The sequence below is a fragment of the Heliangelus exortis genome, chromosome 6, assembly GCF_036169615.1.
Source record: "Heliangelus exortis chromosome 6, bHelExo1.hap1, whole genome shotgun sequence".
Taxonomy (NCBI): Eukaryota; Metazoa; Chordata; class Aves; order Apodiformes; family Trochilidae; genus Heliangelus; species Heliangelus exortis.
The window spans coordinates 15,821,212-15,844,931 of NC_092427.1; the positions used below are offsets into that span (position 1 = coordinate 15,821,212).

The following is a 23,720-nucleotide window of genomic DNA, read 5'->3' on the forward strand; positions in this document are numbered from 1 at the left end:
TTTGGGCTAGAAGGCACCTTAAATATCATCTTGTTCCAACGCCCCTGCATGGCAGGGATACCTCCTATTGGAATAGGTTGCTCCAAGCCCTATCCAACCTGGTCTGGAGAATTTCCAGGGATGGAGCACCCATAGCTTTTCTGGGCAACCTGTTCCAGTGTCTCACCACCCTCACAGTGAAGAATTTAATTTCTTCCTGATGTGTAAACTAAATCTCCCCTTTTCCAGTTTAAAACCGTGACCTCTTATCCCCTATCACTCCATGCCCTCATGAGAAGTCCCTCCCCAGCTTTCCTGTAGCCTCTTCCGGTACTGGAAGGCCTCTATAAGGTCATGGCAGAGCTTAAAAAGGCTTTTGAGGATTCCCAGCCATGAGTGTTTATGAGACCTGAACCCAGAATGTTTTCCTTTTCCAGCAAGGCTGCTCGCAGGGATTACCCTCGCTCAGATGGCTGCAGTGCAGGATGTTGGTCAGGTGAGCAGCAGAACTCTGTCCCTGCCAGAGCCCATCAGGGCTGCTGAAGTGCTGCCATAGCAAACCTATGGATTGAAGTAATCCTTACAGTGTTAGAAATCCCAGTCCTGCAGTGTCTGGGAGGGAAGGGCCTGTCAGACTTCACAGAACTTTGCTGAGATTGTCCATCTCCTCAGAACCTGATGGCTCCTCTCCAGCTTCTCTGGTTGTCTTCAGCTGCTGGTTTCTCATGCTCACCAGCACCTTTTGCTTTTGGTGAAATGCTCCCCAGAGCAGGATTTGGCCTTGGATCTGAGGCCTTTGGCTGCTTAGTGGAATTAAGGCTGTCACTGATGAATGTCATTCGAAATTCACTGCAGCCTGCCCACTCTGGCCAGCACTGCTGGTTTTCTTTGCCTTATCCCCTCTATTTGTCCCTGATTCTGTCTGTACAGAACATCTGCCTGGGGACCACCTGCACCTCTGAAACGAAACAGGGATCACTTTGCATCCCTCTGCCATCCAGGGCAGGTTGTCTTCACCGAGGCTCAGAAACTCATGGAGAACATCCTGTTCTCTCCAGGCTGCCTTTCCCATCCAGTGCTCTGATTCTGGTGTCCTGCTCCTGGGTTTGTATGGCACGAGGGTGTAGCTTATCACTGCTGGGCAGGGACATCTGCTCTGGGCTTTATTTTGCTCTTGACGAAGAGAGTGGGCAAATTTGTAAATGAGAGCATGGAAGGAAAAACCGTGACCTCTGCACCTGTTCTAGGTTAGAGGGCTCTGTGTGATGGGAGCCCATCCTTGAATCAACACATGCCTAGGGCTGGGCTGGGTGTAGGAAGGCTACTGATCTGTTTAAATGGACTTGATGGCTATTTTGTGGCTACCATCTGTCCTCCTCCACTCTGGGTGACTTTGTTTTATTATCTTTACCCGTATCTCACAAGGTCTCTGAGCTGTCGATCAGGCTGCATTCATTGCTTGATAAAGGAGCTGCAGCTTTTCTTCACAGAAAATAATCTCACTACAATACTGGTAAATGGGCCTTCCCCCCCTCCCTTTTTTTTGGCATGAGTGCCTTTCTGCTCAAGAATTGTGATTGATAGCAGGGGCCTTGCTGCAGCTTTTTAACATCCTGGTTAATCACTGCACTTTAATAGGGCACTTTGCTTTAAACAGAAGCCAGTAGCCATATAAACAATAGCTGAAGCATTAAGCATTGGAAGGCAAAATGTGTTTCATGGTTTAATATATTGGGAGGTAAATAGATGGCAAGGTTGGAGAAAAACAAGTGTTGGACATGGAAGATGCTTCAGGGAAGTCTGTAAAAATTGTGATAGCTAGAGCTGAGAGGTTTGAAGGATATTTAAAGCAGGCTAACAGTTATAAAAATGTAATGGTAAATGTGTAACATGTAGGTACTGCTTGTTGTGCCAGTTCACATCCAAGTCAGTCTGCTTACCTGCCATCAGGAGATGGTACTGATCAGCTGGTTCTGCTGTCTGTGTGGCAGTGTTGAGCAGACTGAAGGTCTTTGCCTCTCTGGACCAAGTCCAAAGCCAGTTACGTGCAGCAGCTGTGGAAGGTTTGCAGCTCTGCACACCAGTGGGAACAGGAGCTGAGGCCATGGTTCATGTTTTATTGATCTGCTCTACCCAGGTGTTCTCAACATCACCAAGAAAGACTTTCGAAAGGCTACAAACACTGAGGTGCTCAAGTGAAGTTTTTCCCTCTGACAAAGGGAAAGTTAGGAGGTGATTCATGCACGAGTGGATTAATAAAAAAATTAATTTTGTCTGTGATTTCATACTCTGGTTTCTTTTTACCAATTTCCAGTCTTTGCCCTGTAGATACCTGAGCTTCTACAAGGAACCCCAATAAGCAGGGCATAAATCCATTCTTAATATGTCCTAAAGATGTTCCTATGGAGTGCTGTGCCTGGGCTATTGATTCAGTGATGATGGCTATCAGCAAATCAGCAAGCTGAAGAGTGGCACCATGACAGTATTTCCTTTGGTGCTCCTGGTCCCACCTACTGTGTCAGGATCCCTGGCAGGGAGGTGGCTGCTGGAGGGACAGCACCTATCTGCAAAACAAGGAGCATGGGATGTCTTAAAGAAACAAACTGCCCAATCAAAGAGAAAGGTGGCAGAGGAGGGAGATGATGGAGAAGATCCTGTTCTGTTTTGAATTCCTGTTGAGGCTGGCTACTAGTGTGACTTTGGTATTGTTCTCCTGCAGTAAGTAGTACTTTGTAGAAAATGAATCTTCATCCCTCTTGCTTTAACCCCACCAAGCATTACTTGCATTTAGGACAGGAGGAGGAAAGACTGGGGGACTGCTGGGGGCTCACTTAAGCAAAAATAAGGAGGAACTATGAAGTAGTCAGAGCATTGTAAAAGAAAATCTGAGTAATTGTAGATGGTTAGGCACACTGAATAAAACAGTCTGAGAGCTGGGAAACTGCCATGGGGATGCTGAGACACAACACGATTGCATGTATGAAAATATATTCATGGTTACTAATGTACTTCACTGGCTGTGATTTGTAAATTCAGAGCAATGGAACAATTGCTACCCTTGGAAGGTAAAAAAAAAATATTAAAGGAAATAAGCACCTTCAGGTAAATACTTTTTGCCACCCTCCAGCATATTGTACCATGTATTAAAAATGTACTGGTCAATGGCTGTAGCCCACTGGTCATGGTATTGCTATGGGAACTTGCTGCAGTATCTCCTGGGTGCCTGTGGAAATGGGTGCTTGGAGTTTGTCTAGCAGTAATCACATCTGTTTGACTTGTGCTTGGTCATCTTGCCTTTAGGATTTTCTCCACTTTGCTTTAGTGTTTCAGTCATGGCTTTTGTCTTTTTAGCCCCCACTCAAGATCCTTGCAAGCCCCAGTGATTTCATCCTGCCTGGTCGGGGAGAGGGGAAATGGAGGAGGATGGAGATGAAGGAGCAATCCATACTTTAGAAAGGTTATGTGATGGGGCAATAACACAAAGAGTTCTCTAGATGCTGTTATAAAATTGCCTGCATGACAGCAGGTTTTTCCTAGATCTTTTCCTGATTGCTCTGCAACCTGGACAAGTAATTTAATTCCTGCCTTCAGACCTGCCTACATTACATGGCTTTATTACCTAGAAAAGGTGTGGAAGCCCCAAAGCCTTCACATATCTGGAGGCCATGAAGTAGATAGGTAACTTTATAAGTGAATATATGTGAGCTAAAGCCTGTGTGTGCCCTATATTGTCTTGGCACAAGAGTGACTGGGTCAGTCATTTGCCAAGATTGGAGCTAAATCTTGCAGAAGGATTGCAGTCCTCCCAGGGGATTTGCAGGCTGAAGGCACTGCTGTGAGAATGTGCCACTGATGGGGTAAGTGCAAAGAGCTAAGTGCCAATACTTTGTTTTCTGGAGCAAGCAAAGCATCACAGTCTGTATCATGGGAGGGCACTAGCCTAGCAAGTGCTTGTATAAGCAGAAGTGGCAAAGGTTTTTTACTGTGGTGTTTAAAACACCAGAAGTGAACATAACAACTGCCTAAAAGTCACCATGTGTAAAACTGAGTGTTAAGGGCCAAAATTGCATTGCAGAGTATCTGTTATATGAAACTGCTGTGGGCACCTTGAGCCTTAAGACTCCTGGGAGAGCCACTTCAAGGGATAATCCTATCTGATTATTGAAGGGCCTGAGTTCAGTGGTTTCCTGGCCTAGTAAAGACCCAGCTGTTGATACTGAAGGTCAGAAACAGAGAAATGCTCCGGGAATCAGGGTGGTGAACTCCATACTACTTTTTTTTGCACTCCCTCGGAGGTGAGAGGTAACAACTGATCTTAGCATTTCAATTCATGGCTTTACTTTCCTGCTGGTTGTCCTCTATCTTGAATCATCCAGCCTTGTGTGGCATGGGTGAACCTGTGTGTTTGTATGTAGTCAGTTTTTGTGGGCATGTCTGCATGCAACCACTGTACCATTTGAACCACACATGCATTAAAGGGCTATGCAAAATTAATCAAACATGCAGTTTCTTTGGTTGATGGTCTAAGAAAGTTTGAAGTTTCCTTAATTCTGGGACCATGTCCCTCTTCAGTCTTTCTGTCCTCTGAGGACATACCCCCCATTGCCACCAGGTCTCTTCTGCTGGTCACTGCTGTGCACCACAGCTGTGAAATCAGCTCTTGGAGGGTTCCTGAAATCATCACTTAGGTCTCAGGCACTCCTGATGTAATGGAATGATCCTTTTGACCACTCTTGCCTTAAGGTCAGGGAAACACAGGATTACCGCAGACTGGTTTGGACTGAAAGGAACCCTAAGGATCATCTAGTTCCAGCGTCTTGGGTCTAGATCAAATTGCTCCAAGCCCCATCCAACCTGGCCTGGAACACTTCCAGGGATGGGGCTCCCACAGCTTCTCTGGGCAACCTGTGCCAGTGTCTCATCACCCTCACAGGGAAGAATTTCTTCCTGATGTCTAATCTAAATCTACCCTCTTCTAGATTAAATGATTCTAAAGCAGATTCTCACCCTCTTCCCCTTGTGTATATTGGTTCAAAGCCTACTGAAAGAAAAATCAGAACTATTATCAACTTCAGTGGGTTTTGGATTGGGCCCCTAAGGAGCTGCTTTTACCAGTTCAGAGAGCACACTGGGCTAAGTTATTTACTGGCATAAGAAAAATTGCTCATGCTTGTGGGGGCTTTATGTGCTGAGGTCTGGAGGTGAAGGCAGTGGCTCTTTGGGGTCCCTCACATTGCTAGGGGAAGGTGATGCAGCCCATCTGCAGGCAGAACTGCAGCTGAGCCCCAGAGTCTGGGAGGAAAGGAGTGGCATTGGCAGCTTGCACAGTGTGGAGAGTGACTTATACCAAGTGGAGAGGAGACAGCCTGACCTACTTGATTTAGGAGAACACTTCACCTCTGCTGCAGTCAGTCGTCTTCTGAGAGAAGACAAAGTAAATGTGCATTCTTTAACAGGTGACCTGTGAGATAAAGATGAGGAAAGTTAATTGGAATTGTCACTGTAGAGCCTTTTGCCAGAGGCTGTCGTGCTGAAAAGTGACATTATTCACGTTGGGAGAATTTATTGTTTGATATTAACGACTGGAATTCACCTTCAAGTTAGTCATTCATGTTGAGCTGATAGAGCATTAGCTCAGTTTGGTTCCCAAACTGCTGTTTCCTCTGGAGTGCTCAGGGCTGCTACAGATAGACTTGTCATACAACCCTTGCATCTAAAAAACGTTTTGCTGGTGGTGTCTGTTTCTTGGTTGATCCTATTTAGCAGAGTAAATTGGTAAAATGACACCCCATACGTTGCTGGTTAAGACATAGGGTGTAAATGTGGAGGTGTTTAGGTATACGCTACGCTTATACAAATGAAGATTTTATTTTTTTTTATTCACATATTTACATAATTAGAATTAATGTGTGGGCAGTAATTGTGGTGGACTTAGCTGAATGTTCAAAGGTAAGAATGATGGGGAAAATATCAAAAAAGCCTATTAAAATAAATTTTATTTCTTACAAAGGGCTTAATAACAAGACATGCGGCTGTGTGGGCTCAAACTTAAAAATCAAACTTACATTGAAATGCTTTCATTGCCATATTCAAACAGATTTGTGCAGTTTTATTGACTGGTTGCAAACAGTACATTAAAGCATATGCTGTAAAAATTAGGGCACTGTTTCCAGCAGTGTAGTTCCATTCTGCATGTTATTTACTCTTTCTGTCTATGGAAATTGTCAGTTGTTGATTAACATATTTAGTACAAGTGCACACATACATGCAGGAAATTGTTCTGTAGTATTTTCTTGCTGGAATTATTACTTTCATGCCAAGTGTGTGCTCAGTCTTTATTTCAGCATTTCTTCGTTTCTGTTCCCTTGAAGCTTGTGCTGGTTGGTTAAACCCTCTTCACCTGTCCAAGCTGCTACTTGGGAAGCTGTGGCCAAGGCATGCCATCTCCAGTATCCATCTGAATTGAAAATACCATGGCTAACTTTACAGAACGAGACAGTGAGAAACTAGAGTATGGCAAAATTAAACTTTTATCCAATGTGTGAGGCGTTGGTTTCACTCAGCTGTGCAGTGGTCAAGTAGAGGTTGCGTGACAGGAGGAGGATTCAGCCTAATTAAGGCATATTGATTATTTATTTTGTGACACCCAGCACATGTACTGGGTTACAGGTGATTAATATTGTTTCCCAGACTTTATGGCCCCACTGTCACACATGTTCAGGATGAGTTGTGTCCATATTTACTTCTGGTGGAGACTTTTATTGGGACACTGTGTGTCTCTGGAATGCAGACACAAATTTTTGGTAGTTTATTTAGGTGGCAACTTCTCTCCTTATGCCTTTTTTTTTTTTACTTAAGTGAAGGGTACTGGACTTGGCTGTTGTTGGTAGGAGGCCTTTGAACTTCTCTGTCTCAGCCTCAGTTCTTGTCTTCTATTATCCCCATCATTAAACTGGGATGTGGCACAGCCTGCAGCACTCACCTTCTCTGGGCTCTTTGGCCACAGGAGGGAAGACTGATTTCCTTCAAGTAATTTCAGGCTTATGCCCCCAGCTCTGGGGTCACACAGCAAGGGCCTAAAAGACCATGATAGTCAATAAGGAGAGCAAAATACAGCTTCACAAAGATATGCTCAGCCAAGAGGCAATTTATTTTGAAGACAGTTTCAGTTGGTTTGGAGTAATTTGAGGTGAGCTGCTTTACATGGCAGCACATATGTTTTCTGGGAAATGGGCCAGCTCAGTCATAAGAGGTCACCAGAATATTGGTGCTACACACATGGATTCAAGGGACTTGAAGGAGTGAAACCTGACTAAGGGCTGATACTATCTGAATAACCTCAAGGGGGCTCAGTTCACGTGTTTCCAGTGGTACTGAGAGTTCTTCTGCCATTACCAGATATTGTACTGGTGGTCAAACTTTGAGGTCTACCTGAACTAGCTTCTGCTTTGAAGCTGTACACCCTCAGCTCGTACAATGTAGGACTGTGCCATTTTGGTCACTGTGGCTGTTTTGAGTGAGGTCAAGTGATGATACACCTCTTGAGGCTGAGGTACAGTTCAGGCCAGGTAAGCATAGAAAATGGCAAGTGTGATGATCTTGGGTGTAATTGTTTTAATAAGGCACAGTTTTACCTTTCATGCATTTGGTGATGTCATTACTAGATAGGATACCATCCAACCCAGTCTGTTCCTGCAGTCTTATGGCAAGTGCACTCAGAACTGAGGAGACCATCTCCCCAAAGGAGGGAACATGTGTGCTGCCTATCTGTTCCCTGGTATTCTCCCTCTGTACCCAGGTGGGTTCTCATCCATCATGAGAGAGAAAAATACCATGCCATGGCCATTTTGATGCAAAAATAGGTGTTCCTTTCCTTGAGTGGAGAAACTCTTGTTCAGAAAAATGTTGTAATCCATGCTCAGAGGGACAGGTTGGAATAATAACATAATAATGTTTGTAATAACATTTTCTAATTAATATGTGTCTGGAAGGTGCCCTTCACCATAAGAAGAGTGAGACTTCCACTAGCAAGAGGAAGGAGAGGCCAGGCAAAGCTCCTTGCTATTCCATAGCTCATTTCCTGTTTCCATGGATTTCCCCCATTCCTACATAACCCAGAGAAATCTCTTTCTTAATGCCTGAGCATTAGAAGTGGCAGAGCACAGGGATTTGTTAGTTGGCATTCATAGTACCGTGTCTCCTAATCATCTCAGAGCAACAGACATGAAAGCTCCTTCCAGAGAGATGTCACTAAAGGTCACACGTTTTCTTTTGAATGATGAGCAGTGCTTTTAAAGGAGCTTAAGATAAACTTCAGGCCTATGGCTTATATGACCTGTTCACTGCACACAGAAACTGCAGCCCTTAGCTGAGCAGCAGCAGTGATTCTGTTGTCAGAGCTTGGATTGAAAACTCAGAAAATCTTTCATGCACTTCCCTGATGTGCTATAGAGCCTGTGCATGTTTTCAGTCAAGAAGTTTTATCTTCCTTGGCCTCAATTCATAATCTTTGGAAAAAAAAAAAAAGAAAAAATGTGCACAGTGCAGCACAGTTCTTAAAACTGTTTTCCTTAAAAAAGAGTCCACAGATAATTCTCAAAAATCAGAAGCAGAGAGCAGGTAATAGCACAACAGCTGGGGAATAGGAGACAGGTTATTGAAGACCAAAGGCAGATAATTTCCTTATTGTATAACTTATGCATTAATGTAGTTTACACTGATGCTGAATTGCAAATTGTTTCTTTATTACAGAGAACTTCTGCATCATAAATACAGGGGCATTGTAATAACTGGGGTAATAACTGGTTTCCTTTTCTATCTTCCATTTGCCTATGTTGGGATATGAACTCTTCAAGGACCAATGCCTTTTCTTGGCGTGCAGACTGCCTGCTGTATAGGGCCCCACTCTCAACTGAAGCCTGCATGTGTTGAGAATGTACTTAGCATGTACATATAACCTATAAATAAATAGGTTAGGATCAGATCCTACAAGGATGCTGGTACTTGCTTGGGTGAACAGAGCTGTCGGATATAGAACTCAGTGTCAGTCTGCTGAAAAAGCAAAGTCTTTAGGCTTCTGTGGTTGAAAGGAAAATTTTCTTAAGCGTTCAGGCCCTTAACCCCTGGTGCTGATCTCCAAGAAGGCAGCTACAGAAAGGCTCATGCAGGCTTAATTCCACCCTGGGGAGCTTCCTAAGCAGCAGTGCAGGGCTGAGTGTGTAAGGGCTGTACGCACCCTGAGCTCAGGGGCTGTACAAACTGAGCTCTCCAGTGGTGCCCAGCTCTCTGCTCCCAACAGCCAGGACTGTGGTGGCACTGAGAGGTGTCTGGCTAATCCTGTTACTGGAACCTGGTGGTATCTTCCACCTATACAGAAAAAGCTGCCTCTTTCAGTTCTGGGATCGTGTGTCCGGGCTTTCTGCTTCTGCTCACCAACTCTGGAGGTTTGCTGTTCCTGTTAGGAGGTTTTGATATGTTGCTTGTCTTGCTTGTCATTTTTTAGCACAGAAGTTTGCCCTTAGCAGGGTTCATTGCCCAACAGATGCTCAATGGGGAGCAATTCCTGAACTTTGGACCAAGGACTGCAAGTTTTGCCAAAGCCTCTTGCATCTGGTGTGGTGAGCAGAATATGATTCAAAGGGTGAAATAAAGCCTTTACTTGTGGCATCATGATATATCCCTAAGCAATATGGTTCATCCTCTTCTTTTAAGGAGATCACTAAATCTCTTTGCATTTGTGGAAATAGTTTTTGAGCTATAGGGAGCTTTTTTAAAACTGTAATATCCTCAAAAAGTAAAAATCTTATTAGTAAATGCATCTCTGCAGAAACTGAGATTCTTCTCACTGTGTTTGTTATTGCTATACATGCATGGTTTTAAACAGAATATGTGTGCTTTTGGTTGCTCCCTAATGTCTCCAGGTCTGTGAATCCATTTTCAAATGTGGGAAATGAAAATGGATCAGGAATGCAAAAAAAAAAAAAAAAAAAAAACCCAAACCAAACCAAACAAAACAAACAAAAAAAAAAAAAAAACCAAAACAAAACAAAACAAAAACCAACAAAAAAACCCCAAACTTCCAGGTGGGCAGAAATTCTGGTCTCTATACAACTTCAGTTTTTTTCTTTAGGACTTTCCATACTCTGTGTCACTCATTTGGCATAAGATCCAAATCATGCTGAAGTACCTGAAGCCCTCTGTTACAAAGTCAGCAGCTTGTGGTCAAATTGATCAGTAACCTCTGGTTTTCAGTCCCTTTCTTTTATCTTTATCAAAATATTTATATAACCCAGCACAGTGTTTGATGGAACAAGGGATCTCCAAGTGATGAGCTTCTGTTCTGAAAGTTTCTCAACTTTTACATGCCAACTCTAAAGAGAGGCAAATTTGTTGGGTAAATTGGGTAATACTTGATTTTGTTCCAACAGGTGCTTGGTGTTAGTGGCTTTTCTGTGACCAATAAAATCCATAATCTTAAGGTCAAACCACTATTTTTGACTCATTCTGGCAACATAAAAGTAATTGCAATCAGGTTTGTCCTTTGTTGGCAAAAGCCCAGTGCTGTGACTACCACTGCAGCCCAGTACTTATGTAGTCTCTGGGCAAGTGAAGTACAGCTTTCAGCCCCTAAATCATTTCCTGAAATTGTTCAGCTTGGGAAAAAGCATTGTTACTTAATGCCTTATGACATAATTCAGTAGCATGAGGATAATAATTTTCTTTACAGGGATTTAGTTTTGAGAGGGTAGAAATCTGTATTTGCCCTGCTTTCCTTGTTGGCTTGCCACTTGCTAGGTGTTTTCAGATGTACCACAATTCTGAGGGAGGAAATAAGGCACCTAATGCTTTTGACTACGGTGCACCATGGTTTCTTGTCTTCCCAGACCTGCCTGCTTGCTTAATCATAATCCAGTTAAAGTATAATAAAGGAACACGCTTTTGAATTGCTCATAAATAAGGGTATTGTCAGAGAAAGGGTGATGGAAAATTGTGAGGAGGAAGTGTGAGCATTTTGGCTGGCAGTATGGTCTGTGCCTCCTGCAGGGATGGCTGCTGATGTCTCATTTTGTCTGGTCACCAGCAGCAGGATTTCTGAAGGAGGGAAGGGGATGTATGATGGGGATTTGAGAGGGCATCTGAACCATTGGAGCTTCCTTTGGTTTCTATTCCCCTGCTTTGCTGTGCACTCGTTTCCTGTCACTGTTAGCAGCTGTTGCTCAGGTCACTGTTGGGCCAGGATGGTATCAAACAGGATGCAAGGCAAGTCCTGCTAAATCCACGTGACAGGGATCACACCCTGGGGCAGCTGCAGGCAAAGCCCATGGTGAGGTGCAGCAGACCAGTGCTCACCAGTCCATCTCTTAGGTTTACTGCTGGAGCCAAGGCCTTTCACATTCACCTGATCTCAGCTGATGCTCCAAACCTCCATCATTTTGGAAGAGCTGCCTTTGGGTTGGCAGGTTCCTTGTCTTAAAAGCCAAGTCCTATGTTAGGCTGGTGGTGTGGTGGTGGCAGTACCAGTCAGTGGTAGGGTCTGCTTCATCTGGTGATTCCTCTGTGGTACCTGCAGTGGCTGGGGAGCACAGATGTGAGCACTCAGCATCCCACCTGAGCTTGGTGCAGCAGTAAATGGTGACAGATATTCTGCAGCTGGAGGCAGCCACTGTCACAGGCTCATCTCAGCTCAGCAGGTGGCTATCAAAGTGGAGGTGGTACTGGTTTCTGTGGGATTTTACACCTTCCAGCCACAGGAAGGTTTCCCAATATGGAAGAACCTGGACACAGCCTCTGGCTTCTAACAAAACTAGTTACAAGTTAGCATTACTTTTTAATTATATGAAAAAAAGGTTACAAGAGTTCCTTGGGAAACCACAATGTAGTGGTTTCTCACTTCTGGCAGCTTCTAGTTGTTTTAAACTTTGTGAAAGATGTGGGGCATTTTATTAAAGTAAACAAAATGATCTGATATGAGTGCTCTAAAAAGAAAACACTCCTGCTTTTACTAAATCCTTAAACTTTATTAAGGACACGCAAATGTGTGTTTTTTATGGGTATGCTGGCCTTAGCTTGACCTCAGCTAGCCATCTGGATCCCTATTTCTTAATAACATATAGTCTGCTGAATTTGGCTTTTATGAGCTATAGCTTAAGCTATTAAATACAGAACATTTGGGTTCACAGGAATGACATGGTTTTCAAATAAACAAGTAGATGGAATATATACGTTATGAGAGAGAGTCCTCCCAGCAAACTCTTCTCCTAGTGAAAGCAGGTCAGGTTTTCCTGTCTTATCTTTGGGAAGAGTAAGTAAGGACTAGTTTCCCAGAGTTAGATTTGGTGTTGATGTTGAAGCTAGGAAGTTGAGTGGCACGGAATTTTTCTAGTAAAAAACTTTTTTTTTTTTTTAACAGAAAAAAAATTCATAAAATAAAAGTTGTTCTTGGGAAAGGAATTCAGTTTCAATAAACTTCCTGTTCCTGAAAAATTCCTCCTTTTTATTCTGATTTGAAAATGCCTTTTTTAGACATCTTGCAAATGGGAGAAAAAAGTAATTCAGTTTGGAGTAGTTCATATTTCTGAAGAAAAACTCAACCACAGTTGAAACGTTTTGGTTGTCCTAGTCTGAAAAATGCAGTGAAGTTTTTCTGCTTTTTTTTTTCCTTTTTTTTCTTTTGTTTCTTTGTTGTTTGTTTGTTTTGGTTTTTGTTTGTTAGGCTTTTGTTTGGTTTTGTTTGTTTGTGTGCATTTCTTTTAATATATCTTAAGCTTGGATTGAGAAAATATTTTAGAAACCTTGTGGGACCTGGCAAAGGGATCCATGCCAGCTCTGGGCATGGGTGATTGGTGCAGCACCACGCCAAGCCAAGGTGAATTCCTCCAAGCCTGGGGAGTTCCCAGCTGGTTCCTTGCAGGATAAGGAAACTCTGACTCAGGTTTCAAAAGCAGCTTGGAGGCTTTGCCTGGCATCTCAGCTCAGCTGATAATCTTCACCTTTCAGCAAGGCTCCGGGGGCTGGGGAACTGGCTCAGACCAGGCTACTGCTGCAAAGAGAGGGGAGAGGGAAAAAAGTTATTGGTAAAGCAGTCAGCAGTAAGATGTGGCACTGGCTTTATTTATGGGCACATATTTCATTTCCAGCCTCACTGCTCATGTCCTGAGCTGAAGGATCCTCGAAAATGAAGTGAGATTTCTAGGACAGGTGGAGTGGGTTATTGACAGGATTCACATCCAAGTGCCCACAAGCCCCAAATCCAGGTGGAAAGTGTGGTCACTGATCCCAGCCGTGAGGCTGACCCTTTGTGTCTGCTTGTTGTAGCCATGGAAATGTTGATGCTGGTTGCACTGAGTCTTGCTGGGACCTGGGACATTGAGCAGGAGGCTGTATCTCCCAGAGCCTCTGGAGGGTGACTGAGATGGGGAGTGGGTGTTCCTGGGCCTTGGATAATGGTGGAGGCAGAGGTTTCTGCTGTGAGTTAGGTTCTAGACTTTTTTTAACTAACTGTAAAATGGAGAGTGACAGACCTGCTGTGTGTAATGGTCTGAACTCTGTCACCAGAAACTGCTGACATGTCCATTTTGGATGAAGATGTGAAGCAGGTGTTGGCAGCCTCTCAGGAAACATTCACAATCTTTTTTAGAGCCTCCACCCCAGCTCAAAATCCTGTTTTATAATAGACCCCAGCCCAGATCCCATCAGTAGATTTACAGCTTTCTTCCCTGTGCACAGTGAGATGGCTGTGCCTGGATTCTGAGCAGCTGAACCCTGTGCTCTGCTGCAAACAGGCAATGGCTTTCATGGAACTGGGGGAGCAGGAGGAGATTTTTTTGCCAATATTTGGTTAATTTCTTTATTTTATGCCAAAATAAGAGATTTTGGTTTTAGGGAATTCAGGGACTGAGGCTTTTAGGAACTGGGGAACTATTGTTCTTCAGTCTCCTGGGACAATTTTCCTGCTGTTGCACCTCTGAGGACCGTGCGACTGTGTCCCGTAAGCATCGCTGACCTTCTGGTGATCTGGCATTTCATACCAAATGCCTGATGTCAGGCAAATGTCATTTTAGTTTACTGCTCCTGAGAGGCTAGCAAGGAGGAGGGAAGGGACAGGTGAACAGTGCAATGAGGGGAAAAAAAGGAGACAGGGGCAAGGGTGGATGTGAGCATGCTGGTGCCAACCCCCCTGTGTCTGAATATGCAGCTGATGGTGAGTCCTGTTTCACAGTGGAAACATTTCTTCCTGCCTGGTCCTGCTATCATATTCTCTCTGGCATGGAGCATTGCTCATTTACTTAAGTCATCAGCAGGTTACTGGTTCTTCCACAAAGCAGCAGCCAGATGCACGTTAGGAGGAATTTTATAGGACGTGTGGTTGCTTCAGCAGCTCCCAGCCTGCTTTTATGAGCATTGGTGGTGGTCAAGCAGAAAATAAAGTGGTGCCCTAGTTCATTTGTGGGGATAAATATTGTCTGAGTGAGAAGGAACCAATTTTTTTCAAAGATTGCTACTTCTTATGGAGAAACTTTCTTGATCTTACTGAATTACAGGAAGTCACTCATATGCAAGTCTCTGTCTTCCTCCCAGTACAGGTGGCTCCATAGAGTGTGCAGTCCCCAGTGACTGTGTCTGGTTGTTTGTGCGGGGATTCTGCCACCTGCAGCCTTCCTGACTGACAGAAAAAAACCTGGCAATGTTCACTGCCCTGGCTTCAGATGTTCCTCACATGCGGTGTCTGCTCCATGGGGGTCCCTCCACCACTGGAGGGGTAGCAAGATACAGACCATGTCATGAGACTCAGTCCCACTGACCCCCTGGCACAGCCAGAGGAGGCTGAGATTCAAGAGGAATGACAAAGCCACCCAGCCAAGGCACATGTAGCTATTTTGCCCATCACTCTGCCTGCCAGGCAGGGCACAACCCACAGCAGAGTGACAGCTGCCTTGGTTAGACTGTGTCTATCCAGAGCAGGGATATGGGGGTGCTTCTGTCCACAAGTATATATAATGCTGATGACAGTCTGTAGACTCTGTCCCTGGGGTGCCTGGATGGGATGTGCAGGGAGTGGTGCTGGGCATTTCTTGGGACTTTGGAGCTGCAGACCTTCAGGCTGATCTGGAGGAAATGAAGGCAGGGGATGTCCAGAAAATCTCCAGCAGACCAAGCAAAAAGCTTCCAGTTCTCAACTACCAAAAGACTTTGCTTTACTTAACTCTCCTTCACCCTGTGACAGGTGACTTGTGCATTCCAGATTGCTAATGAAGATAAGCAGTTAAGAAGATAAAACATTTAAAGATTCTGGGAGCTTTTGCTCAGCAGTTGTATGGTGCATGGGAAGTGTTTGTGTTTACTGGGATGAGGCTGAAATGGGTCTGTCAGTACAATCCTGAGGGAATCTGTGTGGTTTATTCCGAAATCATGTTCCAGTGGGATGTAGTTAGTACTGCCACATCTCTGTTTGGCTGGGGTGCTTGAAACTGGGGAGAAAGCAGAAGCAAAAATTCAAAGTACTAAGTGCTAACATTTCTGCCAAAAAGAAAAAGAAAAAAAAAGGCTGAGAATGCCTCCTAACCTGTACTGCATCCCCTGTCATGTTTGCTCCCAGGTGGAGGGCTTCAGGCAGTGTCTCTATGCCATTTATATTTATTGTGGGCATCTCTGGTGGCACATATGTCACAATGTTGGAGCTGTGCCTTCAAGACTGTCATAGCCAATGTCTTCTGTGTCCCTTCCTAATTTCACCTGATGCTCTGGGCTTTACTATCTCAGCTGTATCCACCTCTATGTAAAGCTGCAGCTTAAACTTAGTTACCATGGGTACCACACAATTTGCACAGCCTGCTCTCCACTCCTCAGAGTTAACTTTGGAGCATTTAGAGATAACATACAGCCAGTGATTACAGAAACCTGTGGACTAGGCTAGGACCATAGGCTAGTGTGGCTTCCCCACATAGCCCCAGAGCAGCCCTGAATACTGAACTAGTTGCTGCTCTTCTGGCATGGTGTAGCTTGGTTACCACAGGAGTATGGAGTTATGCACTGTGCTACATCAGGGGCAATGCTAGGAGCATATGTTCAACCTTATTTAATAATAAGGTTCTAATGAAGCTGGAGCTGAGAGACCTTGGTTTTTTCCCTGTCTCGGGCAGGAACTCACTTTGTTACCCACAGGAAATCTCTCAATCTAAAAGCCTGTAAAATGGGATTTCATAACTTCTTCATCAGAAACATCTTCCCAAGTTCAGTTGACAACCTTACAGTGTATAGTATTACACTGAGAGGAAAAGTAGACCTAGCCCAAGCCAAAAAAAGTGGACATATTTTTATAGTGTCTTACTCGCCATTTCCATCACACCTCTGAAATACTGTTGACTCTGGAGTATAGGATGTCCTGAAGAAATTTTCTGCCTGCCTACTATAAAATAGGGAAATCCACAGGATGAACAGAACTGGTGTGCTAGAAAAGGATCCTCAGGCAAGAAGCTGGGTGCAGCAGCTCTTGCTTTCTATCCTCCTCTCTTTTGTTCTCCTTCATTTCTCAGCTGCAGAAAGCAGCTTTTCCTGCTCCCTAAGACCCACAGTAATGGTGCAAGGCTCCTGTGCTGTCCTTTGGAAGGCAGGTGCTGCACCTCCCTTGTCTGTTCATCCCACACATGTGTTCTGCCTGTTGTACAGTCCTGGATAGGGTAGGGAAAGGGAACTCACCTTCAACTTTGGACAAGAGAGCCTGTAACCCAAAGCAGTGTAGAGCTTAGCATGGAGCAATGTGCTGCTGCTCATCCACACGTGCAGGGACCTGCTCTGGGCAGTGTGTCCTCAGCTTCCCTACATCCACGCTTAGCAAAGCTGGAAGTGGCTCTGCCCAGCCCTCAGTCTTACTGCAACACATTGTCCTCCCACTTTGTCCCATCCCTTTGTCCCAGCTCTTCAAGCTCCCTCCTCCCTTCCTCTCTTCCATCCTCTTTTCCTCCTCCCAGATTACTGTGATGTCTGAGGGGCAGGCTCCGAACTGTTGGTTTGCTACAGCTTGGCTGTCAAGGCTTTTGTAAGGAGATGAAAGGCAGTGGCTGATTTTCTCTGTTGATGGTGTCTGCCTCTCACAACTGAGACAGAAAGCCCTCTGCAATTTTGGCACATTAGGGTTTTATTCACTGCAAGAGCTCTGCTTGGGAACACTCATTTCAACACACACATTTGGGTTTGCATCACAGAGCTTACTGAAGGCTACGGCTTGTTTTAGAAAGAGCTGTTAGTCCAAAAACAGATTAAACACAGGGTTTAATAAGATGCATGTGAGGAAGACATCGCAGTCACTTCTGCTATCTTATCAGTTGTGTTCAGCAAGGTCTTGGCATCAAGAGATAGCAGGAATGTAAACTAAAGTCCCAAATGGAAAAGTCTTCAGCTCTGTGTGTGTGGTGCTAGACCTAAGTGTGGGAAAATGGCTTCTGGTGTGTGGTACTGAGGCAAGGACAGGATGCTCCTCATCAGTAAAAGATTTCTCAGTCCTAGATCATAAATAAGTGCTTTCTCTTGGCTACCAACATGCAGGGTTGCAGGTTTCTGTTTCACTAAACTACTGTAGCAGATGATCCTCGTCTGGAAAGGAGTCTCTTGTGAGCTTTTTCTCTCCTGCATGTGAAGACTTAGCTTGTGCCCATACAGTAGTTTAATGCATGTCTGAAATAGCTCGGGCTTCCTAAAGCAAAGGGCAGAACAGGTGTTACATTTCTACACAGTATCTCTGTCAGCAGGGAGAGTTTTACAGCCTCCTGGAGGCCAGGTTCTTCCACTGAGGAGGCCAACCATAGCTGTGGCCCAAAGGGGGTGTCTGGAGGAACTCAGTGACCTGAGCTCTTTCTGCTTTGCTGACTAACTGAGGAAAAAAAAATATGCCAGAAATTCATTTTGCAAGTCTCTTAAGCTATCACAATAATTTATACAAACTCACTATGCAATAAATTATAGATAAATAGCAGGTGGCACATCTTTCAAGCTGTATGCATTAAAATTCATCTTGACAAGACCAGGAAAACAGCCCCCAGACCTATCTTCACTGAGCAACTACAAAGGGAGTAAGTTGTGGTTAAGAGAAATGGAGTGTTAATGACAGGTCTGTGCCAGGAAACACAGCAAAATGCCTCAGCAGTAATTGTCATCAGAACACTTTCTTTCCTTGCTAGTTATAAATCAGATAGACTATTAGAGGCAGCATTTATAAAACCCAGGCACTGTGTGTTTTCATCAAATGTAGCAATTGTCTCTGTCTCCGAGGTTACTGAAACATAAACCCCCTTGGGGTCCTAGCTGGGCTGCTGCATGCAAGCTGTGAAAATATTGGTGTACTCATTTTATCCTTTGCTTTCCTTGTCCATCTCTGTTTCCTTTCTTTAATCCTTCCTCACCGTCAGCCACTATGTTACTTCTGTTCCGAGAGGATGAGGAAACTGTTTCTTCCCAAGCCAACCGTGCTGGCACTGCTAACCTTGATTTCCATAAATGATTGAACAGTGTCTCCTGTCTGCAGCTTATTTCAAGCTCCAGTTACCCAAGATCCTTGGATGCTGAGCAAGCTTTTCATCTTCCCCATCTCCTTCTTCAAGTCATAACCAAGCCTGGCTCTTCCTTCTCTTCCTTCATGGCTGTGAGCAGCCCCAAGATCCTTTTCCTCATGAATAGGCTTTTCTCAAACTGTAGGTGTTTTAAAATTTCTTCTAACCTACTGAAAAAATTTGATGTGGATATTAGTTAGAAGATTTCAGTTGTCATTGGACAAGCAGTGCTACTGAAGATATAACAACTGTTGAGAGTAATTCAATCGTTTGTAACATAGAAGCAGTTTAATTGCTTTTAGAATAAATAAATTTGTGATGGCAAGATCAGCATTGCTTTGTTTTGCAGCAATCTAACATTTTCTGTATCATCTGGCTCCAAAGGGAGCACTGCTAGCAGTGCTTCTAAGCCAGTTTTTGGATGTAGAGAAGTTTTGTGAGTGAGAGGAGTACTGTTATGTGTTGCTTCAAGCCCATTCAAACTCACAGTGGAAATTCAATATGCATTTTTCTCAGTCAGGGTGATACCAAATTCTTTGATTCTCAAGTTAAAGCACCATCCTGCTGCAATCCTTTTTGAATTTCTGGGCCATGTCTGCAAGCAGGGTAAGCTGCTGACTTCTGCTCATGGTCAGCAATTCACACCAGCATAACAGTTTCTGGATTGCCTCCTTTAGCTGCCCTGCTTTAAAGCTATTCACTATCCACATCAACACCAGCTGAAATTCACATACATTTGACCTTCACTCCCTAGCACTTCGGAAGCTGAATACTAAATGTGTAGTGAATTCTGCCCTCCAGGTATCAGACTTTTTTTTTTTTTTTTTTTTTTTTGCATCCCTTTGAAAAATGTTTGTTATCTTATTTTAAGCCTCTGCTGCCAAGGGGAAAGCATGAGGGGGATGGGAAATCAGAGTGTGGAGAAGAGTGTACTTTAAAAGGAAAAAGCTACTTGGAAAGCTTTGGTGCTAATGGATTGGATCCATTTACAGCCTTAGAGTCACAGACTAACATGTATAATGCATTGTTGGGCAAAACCCTAAATGCTTAGAAGTAATTTGTGGCAGTTTAGGTTTTTATCTTTGCTTGTGTGCAGCTCTGAGGGAATATGTAGCTAAAGACAAGCTCTTACACTGAAGAATTTATGGTCTTAAATCTTAAGTCCTGCAGGTAACTCATTGAAGCTAATAGGTTTCTGCAAGGCAGAGCAAGGTCCTTGGGAGGACAGGCTGACCCCTCAGGATAACAGCACAGCTCCTTTCTGAGGGGAAGAAATGGAATAGTTTGTGTACCTAGTCCTTATCATTTTCATCACAAATAGCCAAATAGGTGCATTGTTTGACAGAGTCTTTGAAAAAGTTCCCAAGAAGAAAGAAAGAGAAGCAGCTCCTGTAAAAGACAGACAACATTTTCTTGTGGAATAAAATCTATCAAGCCTTTTTTTTTTTTTTTTTTTTTTTGAGGTTTAATAAGAGAAGCAGGGATAGGTGCACATTAGTGAAGAGAGTCCTCTGTTGTGCATCTGTATGTATATGCACATTGGTTTTTTTTCCAACAGTTATTGTAGGTAGATATCAAAGTGTTTTAAAAAGAAGAAGGAATTGCCATCCCTAATATATAAAACAGGGGAATTGGATGCAGCCACTGACATGCTCATCCCACAGTCAAATGACAGAGACAGAATAAACAGGTATCCTTGTGCATTTTGTTCTGGGTCACTGTGCATCCAGCACAGAGCTGTTTAGCCTGGGTCTGCATCAACAGAAAAACTGTACGAGGGACTTCAGTGAAAATAAATGTATGCTGAATGCACTTACCAGTCTTTTGTAAACAGGACTTCTGCAGGGTTTATTTGTTGTGATAAACTTGCGTGATCTGATGGAGATTTTCTTATCCTAGATTGAAGGGTGTCCTAATAGCAGCCTCCCATTAGGAGGGAAAACCAGCTCATCTGTTTTGGGCCCTGTCTCTTGGAACAGGGGATGCTCAGAGCAGCCAACGCACTGTTCTGTGCAGTCCTGGTGCCAAAGCACCAACAAGCCAGCACGTCCCTTCATCAAAGGACAAAGCTTTTCTAAAGGCTATGCTAATTTCAATTAATCCCTTATTGGGACATGTTCTTTGGGATTTCTGTCTGAAGCAAGAGGGCTAGGGAGGAAAACAAGCAAAAAAAGACCCTAACAAATTCTGCGCTCAGAAAATTAGAAGATGCTCATAGGAACTGGAAGACCCCATTCATGTGGTGATCCCAGGTACAGACCAGGCAGTAGAAAATTAACTTCTTGCTGTCTACCTATATGCCCAAAACGTCGAGCTGTGGACTCCTCAGTGTGTGTGGGTCACTCTCCTGTTTTCTAGGTGAAGAACCTTTGAAATATGTAATTTTCTTCCTGGTCAGCGAGAGGTGAAAATGCAGATTACAGCCTGTCCATGGGGTAGCAAAACTGCTTCCCATTTCTGGGGAAATGTCTGGTATTTTTGGTATTCTGCTGCTGGCTAGAAATCACATTTGCTGTGGCAGACCTTTAGCAGGGAGGTGATTAAGGTTTCAGTGCAGACTGTTGGAGTGCTGATATAGACAACATGAAAGTACCAAGCTGTTTTATTTTCTATTTCATATATTACCAATTCCATCTGGTCACCTGGGATTCATTATAGGTGTGTCCCTCCTTCTGTTAATGGCCCTGTTGAATGCTGCTTTCTTCTGCATTTGCCTCTCCTCCCAAGTGACATGCATCCACCTCCTCTGGTTCTGACTACATGGCATTATTTTCCACTGGTGACACATCAGAGGGCTGTTGGGATGTTGAGAACATCGATCTTTCTGCTGAGCCAGAGCAAATTTAATTAGCTGATTTTAACATTCCTCTTCATCCTGTGAGTGGGCAGAATTGATGCTGGCTGGAGCCTCATTTCCACACAGTTCATTTGGTGTAACTAACTACTGCATGTAAGTGCATGGTACGTGCTGCTGACAGCCTCTGTAAGGTGAAGTAAGGCTTGGTTCCAGTAATTTGCTGTCAGAAGTGTCTGAAAACCTCCCCCTTCATGGCAGCAAAATCGTTCAGTTCTTGCTGAGAGTTAACTGGGCAAACTGGTGAAAAGCTGTAGTTGTGGTGCAGGCAAGGAGACTAACTCAGGGTTGAAGAATAAGAAATAGGATAATCCTGAACTGTTTTCCAGCTTAAGCTTAGTCCTTTGTGTGTACTCATAATCATTCTCTCTAATTGCACACTTGCATCCTACTTTTTGTCATTACCTTAATGCTATCCTTCTTTTTTAACTAAGTTTTAGTCATGGATTTCTCACTAATCTAGTTCCTGGAAATGCCTTGCCCATTCTTGCTAAAGCTTTACAACAAAGAACCCCCAAACCAGAGGTTTAGGCTGAGTCAGGTATTGTATACAGGGAATTAACTTGTGAACAATTAAAACTGCAAAGTCACAAGCATCCGAGAGGCGAGGAACTATCACCCTAAATACAGGTGATAGTACTGCCTGTCCCTGTAATACTTAGAGGATGCTCAAAGACATACGTGGCATGGAGGCTCCTTTTTCCCAGACTGCAGCAGCTTCTGTGCCTGCCTGCTGCTTCCACCCGTGGTGTTGTCCCTGGTGTACTTGTTATAAGGAGAGAGAGGGTGTGTAGCAGGGCATGCAGGAGAGGTTATTTCAGGAGGCTGTTAGCATTTAGCATCCAGGTGTTTCTCACCGAGTAAAGAGGGTCACAAAAGGGGGAGTAACATCTGTGGTAACCTTTGCTATTTATCCCAGATAAACTGGAGAAAACTTAACAGACTCTGCTATACAAATGAGGCAAGAAAAACAGTTTTAATAAGACATTGGGGTAGTTCCCTGCATCGGTATCTTCAGCTACTCTAAAAATGTCATAGTGGGAAGTCAGTGGGGGCTCTTCCTCTTCCTCCATTACTTTCTGGGCATATTTCTGAACATTCTTCTTGTTTCTGGCTGAAATCTTCCTGCAGCAGAGATAGTGTGTGTAGCAGCCCTGTCGGATCTCCCAGTGGAGGAATTCTGTCTGGGAGTGTCCTGGGCTTCTTTTGTCTATTCTGATGGGTGGCATTTTGGAGCCATTGCAAGCTTTCCTTAGGGCAATCCTAGGGTCTGAGCAGCTCCTTGGTGGTTCCAAAGCAGGCTGGACCACTTCAGGGAATCTGAGTCAATGTGTCTCAAGTGAGAAATAAACCTGAGAGAAAAAGGCTTGAACATGAGTGTATGCACATGCAGCATCATGTAGTCCTTACAGTACTGAGTTTTTGCTAAAATCACTGAATAGAGACTAAACAGAGTGTGTATTTCTATTTCTTTATAGGAACAGAGAGTTTGCCTTGTTTAACACCAGACACAGCATCTTGTCATCTGCTTAACCAGGTATGATCTTTTTACTTGTTAGCATAGTTTCACAAGGAGGCTGTTTCAACAGACAAAGGAGACTTTAGAAAACAGCAAAACTTAAACTCCTCTATCTCCCAGGACACTTTATTTTTCTGGGATTAGTTCCTGCTTTTGTAATCCTCATTTTTTATTTTAAAAGCCTCCTGTGTCTGATGGGAGCCACTGTACCCACTGCCAAAGCAGCTGCCTTCTTGCTTTTGGCTCAGCAAGAATCTGCTCCCAGCTCTGGGTGGAAAGGGCCTAAGATGGTATTGATACAAAGGCAGAGCATCTGAGGGAGGTGAGGGTGTTGTGGCACACTGCTCGGGTTTGCTGTGTCCTGCTGCTGCAGAGTCAAACCACAGAGGAGATGAGAAGGGTTTGGCAGAGTAAAGGCAAGCATAATACTGCCTCATCTCCAGAGTCAGAAGTGATTGGGTTAGATCAAGGAATTTTTCTCCTCTTTGGGAAAGAGAAAACTTCCAAGAGATGCTCCCCCTCAAAAGTCTGAAAGCAGGTGTTAGCTGTCACTTTTATGTGGATGAGTGGTTGTTTTGCCAATATTTCTCTGTACACATGTATCCATTCCAGTTTAATTTACCACTGAACATAGTTTCTGTTCTCACATGCATGAGCTTGAAGTGATAAAGACATAATATTAAGCTGCAGGAAATGGGAATGGATTTCTCTTGAAAGACTATGGATGAAGCATTAAGACAAAATGCAAGAGCAGGGCAGAGTAAGGTGGCAAAGTATCCAAGTTTCTGCTGTTGTAACTTCACTTGGGCAGGGCAAGGTGAAATAC

The 23,720-nt window shown here is 43.9% G+C and overlaps 1 protein-coding gene across 43 annotated transcripts in view; it reads left to right on the plus strand.

Moving 5' to 3' along the window:
- The window catches only part of MAP2 (microtubule associated protein 2), a 223,989-nt gene that overhangs the window by 98,673 nt on the left and 101,596 nt on the right, over window positions 1-23,720 (plus strand). For 35 of the 43 annotated variants that reach the window (XM_071746807.1, XM_071746812.1, XM_071746843.1 and 32 more), the window contains one exon: window positions 22,854-22,912. The exons of the other annotated variants lie outside the window; for them this stretch is intronic. The gene's annotated coding sequence lies outside the window, so the exon portion shown is untranslated. The remainder of the gene's footprint in view (window positions 1-22,853; window positions 22,913-23,720) is intronic. 43 annotated transcript variants of the gene reach the window in all.